We start from the raw sequence: 6,000 nt of genomic DNA on the forward strand, positions 1-6,000 counted from the left end.
ATCGATCATCTCTAGTCATGACCTGACATCGGCATATAAAGGGTAACACTTCCCAAAGCGGTAAATCACAGATTCTGGTAGTTGCAGCAGGAAATCAGCTGTCAGATCTACTGCAGTGTCGGTATGGAATAGTAGGAAGCACTTATTTTGACCTCGCTGTAAAAAAACAATGGTAACAAAAGTCCATTAGTGACCGCTGTAGAAACCATCGTCTTCCAGCAAATTTTCCATTGACTGCAATGGAGCACATTATTTTAAATATACGGCCTTATTTTAACCTCAAAATTATGGCTGTATTTCATGGTGTGTGAACATAGAGTTAAGCTTATAATTTAGTAATGTTACAGTGACAAGTGGGCCTATACACTATATCCATTATACAGGCTGTTGTGATCCCGCACTTCTGTGGTCTGGGCGCATATGCTATAACAGGGACTGTGGTCTCAACTTCTATTTCTCTATATATGGCACTTCTATACTGTATTGCACAAGAGATATTATTTGATATGATCTATTTATATATTAATGTGTGTGTTTGCTATACTATTGGCTCCGGGCGGCCCTTGAAATCACTGACCCGGAAGCTAGTTGTCAGTATACTGCATGTCAAGTTATAAATAGGAAGCCTATGTGACGGCTCTTCATGCTTGATAAAGGCCTGCCCTGTATAATACGGGCAGAAACGTGTTGCAATAAACAAACTGTTTGATCCTACTAGCCGGTGATCCTGTTCTATATCTGACCGAGATTGTGCCTTGGAACTATATGTCACTGCACCAGAGCTGATCCACTCTGAGGAGTTTTCGTTTGATCTGGTGAGGAGATGTAAGATCCAGTGTGGATCTTACCTATCCCTGAACCATAGGTGATAGGGGTCGGCTGATGGAAAATCTTGCTGCGGCTTACACCTCCCCATAAAGAGCACAAGAACTCTTGGCCGTGCCAAATATTCCTGTGTGTGGGGAGGACGGGCAGAAGACATAACCGACTGTTGTTTGTAATAGTAAATCTCCCCTGTTGTGTTATTATATCTGATTTGCATATTTTTTTCTGAAAATCTGCAACCAGTTATTCCGAATGTATTAAAGGAGAAGTCCGGCGAAAATTATTTTTTTATATGTTATTACTTATGGAAAGTTATACAATTTTCTAATGTACATTAATTATGGGAAATGCTCATATACTGCTATTTCCCTTAATTTAGTGTATCAGGAAGTGTTAGAATTATCTCTGAAGCAGTGACGTCACGACCAACGGTGTAATTCCTATGGAGTGTCCAGCAGGGGGCGCTCTATATATAGAAGTCAATGAGTACCATTGACTTCTATATATAGTGCGCCCCTGCTGGACACTCCATAGGAATTACAGTGTATGTAATGTAATGTAATGTAATGCACTGTACTGTTGTGACTTTATGAATACATTTATGGAATACTTTGGGGAGCAAGTGTCCTTGCTCCCCAAAGTATCCCATAAATGTATTCAATGAATACATTTGCAGGGCACCGAGCAGGGAGGGAGAGAGGTGCCATCTACCTTCCCCCTCCCTGCTCGGTGCTGGGAACATATACAAAGTACTACTCCCCCATTATCTGCAGATAATAGGGGAGTAGTACCTGTGCTATCCCTATCACCGCCCGCGCCCCGCCGCCGCTCACACAGGGGCTGCTATTCATCGCGCCGCTGATTCCCCGCCGCCCGCGCCGCTCCTAACTACCCGCCCGCTCGCTCGCCCGCCCCGTTCCTGGCCGCCGCTCTCTGCTCATGCCGGCCGCGTCAGCCCACCCCCACCCCGGCGCACGGCGCTTCCTGGTGTCCCCGGCCGGGGTGGGGGCGGGCTGACGCGGCCGGCATGAGCAGAGAGCGGCGGCCAGGAACGGGGCGGGCGAGCGAGCGGGCGGGTAGTTAGGGGCGGCGGGGAATCAGCAGCGCGATCGTAAGTTTGATGCCGGGAGGAGGAGGAGGAGGGGAAGCGGCGGGGGGCATGAATAGCAGCCCCTGTGTGAGCGGCAGCGATAGGGATAGCACAGGTACTACTCCCCCATTATCTGCAGATAATGGGGGAGTAGTACTTTGTATATGTTCCCAGCACCGAGCAGGGAAGGGGGAGGTAGATGGCACCTCTCTCCCTCCCTGCTCGGTGCCCTGCAAATGTATTCATTGAATACATTTATGGGATACTTTGGGGAGCAAGGACACTTGCTCCCCAAAGTATTCCATAAATGTATTCATAAAGTCACAACAGTACAGTGCATAACATTACATTACATACACTGTAATTCCTATGGAGTGTCCAGCAGGGGCGCACTATATCGCTTTATGTCTTTGCTGTCAATTGCAGAACAGCGGCGAACGCCTTCTCTGCTACTCACTTTGGATGCGACTGGGTCCATTGGGGGTACCTGGGCCTAGTCCTGCACAAATTTGGGTTGAGGGGGGACATCCATAAAGTAATCATGGCCTTGTACACCACACCATGTGCTAGAGTCTTCACATCAGGAATTCTGTCTGATAAGTTCTCCATAAACAATGGCACTCGCCAGGGGTAACCCTTGTCCCCTCTAATATTTGCGATGGTTATGGAGCCGCTAGCACAAAAAGTAAGAGAAACAGATACCATTCAAGGGATTACTATCAGTACTAAAGAACACCGTATTGGTCTGTTCCCAGATGATGTCATTCTCTGCTTGTCATCCCCAGAATCCTCTCTTGAAGGGGTAATGCATATTTTAGAAGAATTTGGCAGTCACTCATATTATAACGTAAATAGTACTAATTCCCTTATTCTAAACATGGGTATTTCGCCCTCCAAGCAACAACTCCTGCAACAAAAATTTCCCTTTCCATGGTCGCAGGGACAGATTCCCTACTTACCTACCCCCCCTCCAAATTAGCGCTCACTAACCTGAATATCCTAACCACAACACTCCACAAACATATTAAGTCCTTTTCCTCCATGCCGACATCCTGGATAGGCCGTATTGCCGTCACAAAAATGATTTTACTCCCCAAAATTCTTTTCTATTTCAGAAATTTCCCCATCCCTTTCCCCAAGATACGTCTTCGCCACCTGCAAAAAATCCTAATGAGCTATGTATGGAATGGGCAAAGGGCGAGAGTGTCTGAAAAAATCCTCTGTTTACCTCTCAAATTAGGGGGCCTGGGATGCCCTAGTCTTATGCAGTACTACCATGCTACAATTCTTGACCAGGCTAAATACATGTGGTTGGCTGACAAAACTAAACAATGGGTAGAGTTAGAGAGGGTTCTAGCCAATACACCTAATTTTCTGGTTCTGTTCTGGCAGGCAAGGTTACCGGGCAGAGCCCCATCGACCCCGTGTCTTACTATTAACGCCACACTCCAAGTGTGGGCTTCTATAGCTACGAAACAACTTACTCCAACTAGAATGGGTGATTTGCCATTAGAGGGTGTCCAAGCCTGCATCCCGAATACAGACTATAGTGAATGGTCTGATAGGTGGTTGAGGACTCTAAAAGATCTAGCGGCTGATGGGAAGTTGTGCCCCTTTAACCAGATAGTTTGTTCACACAATATCACAAATATCTCCAGCTCCGCCATTTTGTTTCCACCCTCCCACCTAGCCAAAACCCTCCTGTGAGTGGGTATGAATTATTTTTTAAGAGTACCTCACAAGTGCTCCATGGTATTTCTAAAGCATACACTGCATTAACATCCACTCCAGTCACGCTTTCCTGCAAGGACAAATGGGAATCTGATTTACAGATGTCATTCTCGGACTCCTACTGGTCCGCCACTTACATATATAGCAATAAATTCTCTCATTGTGCCACCCATCTGGAAGCTTCACGGAAACTCTTATAACGCTAGTATTTCACCCCGCGTAGACTAGCCAAGATATACCCCTCATGCCCCAGTATTTGCTGGAGATGTAAGGTGGAGGTAGGCTCTCTTTATCATATATGGTGGACATGTCAGAAAATTTGTCCATTCTGGGACCAAATATACACCCTACTATGCAAGGTACTTCGATATTCGCCAAAATGGGGACCTGAAGTAGCATTACTTCATCTGAATTTGACTCATATGAGTTCTCATGACTTATCAAGTACTATGCATATACTTACGGTAGCTAGCACAGAAATGGAAATGCTCGGACATCCCTGTGCTCGTGGAGATTGTGCATGCTGTCCAACTTAATTGCTCTATGGAAATGGCAATACAGTAGGATTGAATCATAGATAAAGGTTGGGATAAATGGCAATCGTACTATGCTTTGCTTAACTCTAACTCTCCTACCCCCGCTATTTGAGTTGAGTTCTTGTATATACACACTTGTCGGAACTGGAGCATAATGCATGGGAATGTGTTGACATTTCAGTGCTGTTGTGACTCTACTACCATATTCGTATTTACTGGAATATGACTTACCATCAAGGTTTGTATAGTTTTCTTTTGTTTGTTGTTTTGTTTGTTAGGTTTCTGGCTGTAATATCAGCTACACCCTGTTGGCTGGGTCGCCTTTGATTTCGCTTACGAGTGTTTCTTCTCCTTACACATATGAGGATTCCCATATCAGTGTGATGCCATTTGTGGTTTTCCATTGCATGGACTTATAATTTGGTGTGTATTCCACATTGTTTAAGGGCGTTTGGAGCGTCCCAGCTGTGCTTCATTGTTATTTTGGAAAATTTTTCAATAAAAAAATAAGTAAAAAAAAAAAAGTTGGACATGATGGATTTTCAATGCTAGACCTCCTTGTTGCTAGACCACCCCCAGAGCTGTCTGTCTGCAGCTTACCCCTTCCCCCTCCATAGAGAACACAAGCCGTGCCTCATGTGCATGGGGAGGATGGGACAGTTATTGTATGGCCACCTTTAGTGTGCACAAGGTATACTTTTACACTAGCAGAAAAATGTGCTTTATAAATATGTAAGAAGTTAAAGGGGTTATCCAGGATTACAAAACTGACAGCTAGTGTCTTGCAAAAACAGCACCATCCCTGTCCTCAGGTTGTGTGTGGTATTACAATTCAGCTTCATTCATTTCAATGTAACAGAGCTGCAAAACCACACCCAACCTGAGGACAGCAGAGTAGAGTTGATCGAATCTCAGAAACTCCTAGGTTCGATCGAACTCGAACATACCCGAACCTTCCGCATTAGATTGCCGATGTCTTCACGGTCCGTGTGGAAGGAGGAGTGTGCCCGGGGACCACCTGAAATTCCGGCATTCAGCCTAGGTAATAGGCTGAATCCCGGAATTCCAGGTGGTCCCCGGGCACTAGAGATGAGCGGACCGTCCGGCGGCATTGGTGCTCTCTCATTATGCCTGCGATCCTGGCCGCATAGTTGCTCCCATGGATTCCCTGGAATATGCGGCCAGGATATTCCAGGGAATCCATGGGAGCACAACTATGCGGCCGGGATCGCAGGCATAATGAGAGCGCAAACTGCTTTCGAACCAAAAGTCGGACCATTTGCTCATCTGTACCGGGCACTCTCCTCCTTCTGCACGGACCGTGAAGACATCAGCAATCTAATGCGGAAGGTTCGGGTATGTTCGAGTTCGATCAAACCTAGGATTTTCCGAGGTTTGATCAACTCTACAGGAGAGGTGCTGTTTCTGGAAGAAAGCTGAGATGACCCCTTTATGGGGTTGCATTTAGATTTCTGACTCAACTGTGTAATTTGTAGCTGTTTTAAACAGCCCAATGGCGCTAATCTGCAGCCTATGCACAGAGAAAAAAATAACATGGCGTGCCATATACATACATTTTATGAGGCATATTTTGGTGCCTAAAACACCAATCTTCACAGCAATCTTCAGCGGTATTAGTAAGCCAAAACCAAGAGTGGGTCCAAAACATAGAAAAGGTACAAATCTATCCACTACTGTTATCTCTATGTAAGCTTCACTTCTGATTTTAGTTTACAAATGAGATCTTGTGGTGTGACACCAGGACGTCATCTGACACTTCTCCTCTCTGACTGCAAACACCAAACACATTGCACAAAA

This window comes from Dendropsophus ebraccatus, chromosome 8 (assembly GCF_027789765.1).
Source record: "Dendropsophus ebraccatus isolate aDenEbr1 chromosome 8, aDenEbr1.pat, whole genome shotgun sequence".
In the NCBI taxonomy this organism is placed as follows: Eukaryota; Metazoa; Chordata; class Amphibia; order Anura; family Hylidae; genus Dendropsophus; species Dendropsophus ebraccatus.